General features: G+C 36.4%; 1 pseudogene; it reads left to right on the forward strand.

The window, feature by feature from the left end:
* Window positions 1–6,634: 6,634 nt before the first annotated feature.
* On the forward strand, window positions 6,635–8,131 carry LOC122747751 (annotated as a pseudogene).
* The last annotated feature ends 549 nt before the right edge of the window (window positions 8,132–8,680 follow it).

The raw sequence follows: 8,680 nt of genomic DNA on the forward strand, positions 1-8,680 counted from the left end.
GGAGACCTTTTTTATGTCATAAAGAACATAAAACACCTGCAAACTTTTTAACTAAAGGTCACATTTCTCTCATTTTGAGTCTCCTGATCATTGAATGAGTAATTCATTGTTTATTGAAGTCTAAAACTGTGAATTGTATACCTACTTGGAGGCCAGGGACTTATTACAAGGTATCTTCAAATTCATATGTGTAACAAGTATTATGATTTGCAGCTTTAAAATTTGAGTAGAGACTGTTTTCTTCTCCATATGCATACATTTTATATAACCTGGCATACTTTATATTTTTAATAAATACTCCTTGATTGGTTAATTGGTTTTATTTAGCCCTGAAAAAAATATGTAATTTGGGTAATGGCTATTTCATTTTTTCAAATATATTAATAAACTATTCTGATTAGTAAATATTACTGAATTCATAAAGGCTTTTTCTCATCCATTTTTGAATCAGTATATAGTAATGTGGTAGGTATCCTGAGACCTCCTTGCCTCCAATGATAAGGACATTTTCCTAACAAAATAATTATAAACACACTTAGTGAAGCAAGAAATTCTTTTGAATAGGTTAACTCCTTGATAAGGTGTGAATTCTTTGCCCTGTCCTGGACTGGTCAATGAATGATATACTTAATATGATTGAATGATTAAGGCCAGTCAATGAATCTTACTTACACCTTTGAAATTAGCCTTCAGAAAATGAAAGCAAAGTCTCAGAATAGAGTGGAGTCACATTGGAACAATGAGATGTGAAGGTGGCAAGTGAGGAAAGGAAATGCTGGCATGAGAAAGAATTTCGGAAAATCAGTTTCCCAATCCAGTGAAGAAGTTCAGCCTAAAGGCAGGAACTTGGTTTTAGGAGAACAAAGGAGGTAGAGACACAAGACAAAGAAAGAAATTCAGGCTTTATTATTCCCTGAAAATTAAAAGTTAAGTTGGCTACATGTTCAAGGAAATGGGTTAAATCTATAATGATCTTGAGTGCTTTCCCCTTAAAGGAGAGATTCAAAACAAGGGTAGTGCTGTAAGTCTTGAGGCGTCTATTGAGCCCCTGATAGGTATATCTCTTGATGTTCTAGCAATCCCCTGTATTTTCACTTTAGTGGAGAGAGAAGGGAAGGGAAGAAGGATTTATGTAGCACATGCTATGTGCCAAGTATTATGATAACTGTTTTTTTTACAAATTTTGTCTCATCTGATTCTTACAACATTTTGTCAAATATACATTACATATACGTATGTATGTATATATGTATATACATATATATATACACACACACATATATATATATATATTATATGTATTTGTGTTGATATATACAGATGCACACCCATTTGAATTTAATATCAAAGATCCATAACAGAATCTGTTCACATGAAAAATTTGAAACCTCATTTCCAAATACTTATAACTTTAATTATAAATGATCTCAGAAGATGGCAGAGAGAAGCCAAGAAGTTGCTGGACCTCTCCCAAGTTTCCCTCAGAAACAAAATTAAGTCAAGCCTCTAAATTGATTCTGGAGCTACAAAACCTACAAAAAGACAGAGAGACACAATCTTCCAACTTGAGACAATTTAGAAGAGATCAGGAAAGGTCTGTCCTCCCTTGGGTGAAAGGGGAATGCAGCACAGCTCAGCTCACCACAGAGGGGGTCTAGGCAAATCAGCAGGAGGATCATGGCCACAGCACAGATCAGCAGGTGAGGACCCTTGGTACTGGATTAGCAGGATGGTGGCACAGTAGATGAGTTGTGAGACCTGCCAGCCATGGGCAAGAGGGCTAAATGCCAGCTAGAGAACCACCCCCCCACAGGATAGAAATGACTAGGCCAAGCCATCTCAGCTCAAAGAGCAAATACAGAGTGGCAGTGAGTAATCTGCAAGCCACAGAGGCCTAAGAGCAGCAAACCAGGGACCATGCCTATATTCTACAGTACAAGAAGCTTGCAACAGTGGCCTCTGTGCCCTAGGAACAGACCTCAACTTTAAAAGTCAAAAATAGTTTAAAATATGAGTAAGAAACAGAAAATAACCCTTACCATTGAGAGCTTCTATGGTGACAGGAAAAAACAAATCACAAAGTCAGATGAGGACAATACTGTCAAAATACCTACATATGAAGCATCAAGGGGGAAGATGAATTGGTCTTAAGACCAAAAAGCCTTTTTGGAAGAGCTCGAAAAGGATTTTAAAAATCAAATGAGATAAGTAGAAGAAAAAATGGGAAAAGAAATGAGAGAAATGAGGAAATTCATGGAAAAAAAAGAGTCAAAAACTTGGAAACAGAAGCACAAAAATTGATGAAGAAAACAATGCCTTAAAAAAGACAAATGGCCAAATTGGGGGGAAAAAATTCCCATGGAGAAATCAACTACTTCAAAATTAAAATGGGCAAAATGGAAAAAGAGGCACAAAAGCTTATTGAAGAAAATGAGAATTGGGTAGATGGAAACTAATGACTCTCTGAGAGACCAGGAATAAGTCAAACAAAATCAAGAGAATAAAACAATAGAAGATAATATGAAATACCTCAATTGAAAGAAATCTGACATGGAAAATAGATCCAGGAGAGATAATTTAAGAATTATTGGGCTACCTGAAAACCATGATAAAAAAAGAGTCTAGACACCATACTCCAGGAAATCATCAAAGAGAATTGTCCTGATATTATAGAATCAGAAGATAAAATAGTCATTGAAAGAATCCAACAATCTCCTCCTAACAGAGACCATAAAAGGAAAACTGTGTGGAATATTGTAGCCAAATTCCAGAATTATCAGGTGAAGGTAGAGGAGAAATTACTGCAAGTATCCAGAAACAAGCAATTTAAATATCATGGAGCCATAGTCAGGAATACACAAAACCTGGAAGCTTCAGTATTAAAGGATTGGAAGGTTTAGAATATGATATTCCAAAAGGAAAAGGAGCTTGGATTGCAACCAAGAAAACTACCCAGGAAAACTGTGCATTATTTTTCATAAGAAAAGATGGACATCCAATGAAATAGGGGACTTTTATGGTTTCCTCATTAAAAGATCAGAACTGATAGGGGGTAGCTAGGTGGCACAGTGGATAAAGCACTAGCTCTGTATTCAGGAAGACCTGAGTTCAAAGCTGGCCTCAGACACTTGACACTTACTAGCTGTGTGACCCTGGACAAGTCACTTAAAACTCATTTAAAACTCATTGCCCTATGGTAGATCAATGGAATAGGCTAGACTCAGGAAATGCAGTAGTAAATGACACTAGTAATGTAGTGTTTGATAAACCCAAAGACTCCAGCTTCTGGAATAGGAACTCAGTATTTGACAAAAACTGCTGGGAAAACTGGAAGATAGTATGGCAGAAATTAGGCATAGACCAACATCTTACACCTTATACTAAAATAAGGTCAAAATGGATACATGATTTAGACATAAGAGGTGATACCATAGGTAAATTAGGAGAGAAAGGAATAGTGTACCTATCAGATCTTTGGAAAGGAAAACAGTTTTTGACCAAACAAGAGGTAGAGTATATTATAAAATGCAAAATGGATGATTTTGATTATATTAAATTAAAAAAATTTTGTACAAACAGAAGCAATGCATCCAAAATTGGAAGGGAGGCAGAAAGCTGGGAAACAATTTTTGAGGCCAGTGCTTCTGATAAAGGCCTCATCTCTAAAATATATAGGGAATTAAATCAAATTTATAAAAATCCAAGTCATTCCCCAATTGGGAAATGGTCAAAGGATATGAACAGGCAGTTTTCTGATGAAGAAAGCAAAGCTATCTATTCCCATATGAAAAAATGCTCTAAATCTCTAATGATTAGAGAGATGCAAATTAAAACAACTCTGAGGTACCACCTGACACCTATCAGATTGGCTAAAATGACAAAAAAGGAAGATAATAAATGTTGGAGAGGCTGTGGGAAAATTGGAACACTAATCCATTGTTGGTGGAGCTGTGAGCTGATCCAACCATTCTGGAGAGCAATTTGGAATTATGCCCAAAGGGCAATAAAGCTGTGCATACCCTTTGACCCAGCAATCCCACTTTTAGGTCTTTTGCCCAAAGAAATCATGGAAGGGGGAAAGGGACCCACATGTACAAAAATATTTATAGCTGCTCTTTACGTGGTAGCAAGGAATTGGAAGTTGAGGGGGTGCCCATCAATTGGGGAATGGCTGGACAAGTTGTGGTATATGAATACAATGGAATACTATTGTGCTGTAAGAAAAGATGAGCAGGAAGAGTTCAGAGAAACCTGGAGGGTCTTACGTGAGCTGATGATGAGTGAGATGAGCAGAACCAGAAGAACATTGTACACAGTATCATCAACATTGAGTGTTGACCTACTGTGATGGACTATATTCTTCTCACCAATGCAATGGTACAGAAGAGTTCCAGGGAACTCATGATAGAAGAGGATCTCCAAATCCAAGAAAAAAAAAGAAAGAAAGAACTGTGGAGTATAGATACTGATTGAACCATATTATTTCTTTTGTTTTGGGTGCTGTTGGTTTTTTTTTTTCTTTCTATTTTGAGGTTTTGCATCACTGCTCTGATTCTTTCTCTTGTAACAGGATTAATGCAGAAATAGGATTAATGTTATTATGTGTATATATATGTGTGTGTGTATATATATATATATATGTATATGTATAGAGATGTATAGATATAACCTATATCAGATTACCTGCTGTCTAGGGGAGGGGGGAGGGAGGGGTGGGAGGGAGAAAAATCTGAAATTGTAAAGCATGTATAAACAAAAGTTGAGAACTATCTTTACATGTAATGGAAAAAATAAAATACCTCATACATTAAAAAAAAAAAAACTCATTGCCCCACAAAACAAAACCAGAACTGAATAGAAAATTTGATCTTCCAATACAAGATTCAAAAGAAATATCAAAAAGGTAAACAGGAAGTTAATACTTGTAACTCTTGAAACTGTAACTTTATTTGGGCAGATAGGCATATACATAGAGGGTATAGGTATAAATTGCCTGCAGTGTCATGATATCAAGAAAATTAAGGAGTGAAAAAAAGTATACAGGGAGAAGAGGAACAGGGACCTGGAATGGCATAAATTACATCACATGAAGAGGTACAAAAAATCTATTACAACAGAGGGAAAGAAGGGAGGGGTGAACATTATTTCAACCTTACTCTAATCAGATTTGGCACAAAGAAAGAATAATATATACATTATTTGGATACAGAAATTTAGCATACCATTTATGGAAGTAAAAAGGTAAAGGGAAATGGGAGCCACTAATAAAAGTGAGGGCATAAGAAAGGGAGGAAAGGGGAAAGAAAAGGGAGGGGGGAGCTGATAAAAGGGAGATCAGACTGAGGGAGACAGCGGTCAGAAGAAAAACACAGGTGAGGAGGAATAGGATGAAAGAAGAAAAAATAAATTACAAACAAAGCAAAAAATAGGACAGTGTGAAATAGATAATTAGTAATCATAATTGTGAAAGTGAATGGTATGAACTCTCTAATAATATGGAAGCAAATAGCAGAAGGGATTAAAAACCGGAATCATACAATATGTTGTTTAACGAAAACATATTTGAAGCAGAGAGATACACACAGAGTAAAGATACAAGGTTGGAGCAGAAGTAAATAAAAGCAGGGGTAGCAATCCTTTTCTCAGACAAAGCAAAGGCAAAAATATATCTAATGAAAAGAGAGGCAACTAGGTGGCACAGTGCATAAAGCACTAGCCCTGGCTGATTCAGGAGGACCTGAGTTCAAATCCTGATTCAGACACTTGACACAGTAGCTGTGTGACCATGGGTAAGTCACTTAACCCTCATTGCCCTGAAAAAAAAAAGATAAGGAAGGACACATCTTGCTAAGAGGTATTATAGATAATGAAGTAATATCAATACTAAACATGTATGCACCAAGTGGTTTAGCATCCATATTTTTAAAGGAGAAGTTAAGTGAATTATAAGAGGAAATAGCAAAACTATACCAGTGGGGGATCTCAACCTTCCCCTCTCAGAACTAGATAAATCTAACCATATAATAAATAAGAAAGAAGTTAAAGAGGTGAATAGAGTTTTAGAAATGTTAGATATGATAGACATCTGGAAAAAACTTAATGGTGATAGAAAGGAATATGACTTTTTCTCAGCAGTACATGGCACATACATAAAAAGTGACCATGCATTAGTGCACAAAAAGCTCACAGTCAAATGTAGAATGGCAGAAATCATAAATGCATCCTTTTCAGGTAGTTATGCAATAAAAAATTACATGTAGTAAAGATCTGTGGAAAGATAGCCTGAAAATTAATTGGAAACTAAATAATTTCATCTTAAAGAATAAGTGGGTTAGGCGAGCAGAACAGCCTCTTCTCCCCCCTACCCCTCCCACACCCCTCAACCACCCACCCACCCCCTAGAAGTGTCTGCCGCCAGCCCCCCTCCCTCTTCCCTTTCCTGTCACTGCCCTGTCCATCCTTCTTTAGGTTCTGACCCCTGTTGGAGTTGCCACTGCTGCTGCTCTCCCTCCAGCTGCCCACCTGGGACCCCCAGCTCCCCTCCCTCCCACCTAGCTGCTGCCTCACAACGAAGCCACCCACTCAGATGATGGGACACTGCACAGTGTTGTGATATTGGAAGCATCATTACTGAATGAACTTTAGTATTAAAAGAAATTCTCTATCAATAACTCAGAAAATTGTAAATCAGCTGAAAATGAAGTTCCAGAGATCCTTGGAAATTCCAATGGGATGACTCAGTATTGTGAAGTCAATCAGGAATATTCGGTGTTTCTTAGTAAAGCCCAGATATCTACTACTATATCAGAGGGTGCCATGCAAAAATTTAATGGCCATGAAGCTCTACCATTCATTCTGGCTGACAAAGTGAAAGATCTAACCTCTCCTGTCTTCAATGGGGAAGTCTGGTGCTCAAGACAACAAGCTGTGCTTTGAATCCCAGGAAATAAAGGGAATTGGAACACCCCTTCATACTATTCCTATCAAATATGGCTCTGCTGAGATTAAAATGAAAATCACTAAAACGTACATGAATGGACAACCTCTCTTTGAATCATCTATTGGTAGAGACACTGGTCCAGATGTGTCCCAGTCAGAAGAAAATGAACAAAAAACAAGAAAAGAAGTCAAGAAGGAATAGGAAAAGGAGCATAAAGTACGATTCTTTACTTGAATAGGGCCTTGTTAAAGCAGCTTTGGTGCCTAAGGCTTCAAATCCCTCATAAAAAAAGATTCTAGTTGAGAGAGAGTCATATTCAAACATCAACAAAGAAAAAGACCATCTGTTGAAATATAATGTTGGAGATCTAGTATGGTCAAAAGTTTCAGGTTACCCTTCATGGCCATGTGTAGTTTCAGCAGATCTTCTTCACAACTATACCAAACTAAAAGGACAGAAAAAGAGTGCTCACCAGTATAATGTATAATTCTTTGGTGATGCTCCAGAAAGAGCTTGGATATTTGAGAAGAGCCTTGTATCATTTGAAGGAAAAGAGCAATTCAAAAAATTATGCTAGGAAAATGCAAAACAGGCACCCACAAAAGCTGAGAAAATCAAGCTTTTGGAACCTATTTCAGGGAAATTGAGGGCCCAGTGGAAAATGGGTATTATTCAAGCAAAAGAAGCAGTGAGTATGACAGTAGAGGAATGGAAAGCCAAGTTTACCTTCATTTGTGTTAGATATAAGTGAAGTCAGATATAAGTGAAGAAACTGCTCAAAACCCAAAGAAAAAAGAACTATGTGTCCCTATCAAGAGAAGGAGGAGATCAAAATTACCAACTTGTACTGATAACCAGGAAACTGATTCAGGGACTAAAAATAGTACTCCTCAAAGGGCGGCTGAACAAGCAGATTCAAAAAGAGGATTGGGTTCTCCTGTTGGTAGAAAGAAGGCTGCAACATCTACTCTACAAAGCAGAAAGGGAGTTTCAGGGTCTCAGTTTTTGGTCTTCTGTCAGAAGCACAGACATGAGGTATTTGCTGAACATCCAGATTCTCCATCTAAAGAGATTGAAGAATTGCTTGAATCACAGTAGAATATGCTTAATGAAAAGCAGAAAGCTCATTATAACACAAAATTTGCCATAGTGAATCTGAATAAGACTCTGGTAAATGTAAAACTGTGCTAGTGTACTCTAATTAAAATTGATATACATAGTGATGTCAAAATAAGCACATATATTTGAGACCGGTAGGTAAAGGTTCACTGTTTTCCAATTTTAATATGTGGTGTTTGTGCAAATAGCAAAAAAAATACAAATAATTACAATAAAAAAGCAATCTCTGAAGTAAAAAGAAAGAATAACTAGGTTAGACAGCAAATAATAGAAACAATCAATAACTTCATTCAAGAGAATGACAACTATGAGACAACATATCAAAACTTATGGAATGCAGCCAAATAAATTAGTACGGGAAATATTGTATCTTTAAATGCCTACATGAATAAAATGGAGAAAGAGGAGAGCAATGGATTGGGAATGCAAATCAAAAAGCTAGAAAAAGAATAGATTAAATATCCCAAATTAAAAACAAAATTAGAAATTTTGAGATGAATAAAATTTAAAGTAAGAGAATTAATAATAAAATTAATAAGTAAAACAAGGAGCTGGTTTTATGGGAGAAAAAAAAAACAAGAAGATAGTTGTACTTTTGGTTAATTTTATTTAAAAAAGAGA

Source organism: Dromiciops gliroides, chromosome 3, assembly GCF_019393635.1.
Source record: "Dromiciops gliroides isolate mDroGli1 chromosome 3, mDroGli1.pri, whole genome shotgun sequence".
Classification (NCBI taxonomy): domain Eukaryota; kingdom Metazoa; phylum Chordata; class Mammalia; order Microbiotheria; family Microbiotheriidae; genus Dromiciops; species Dromiciops gliroides.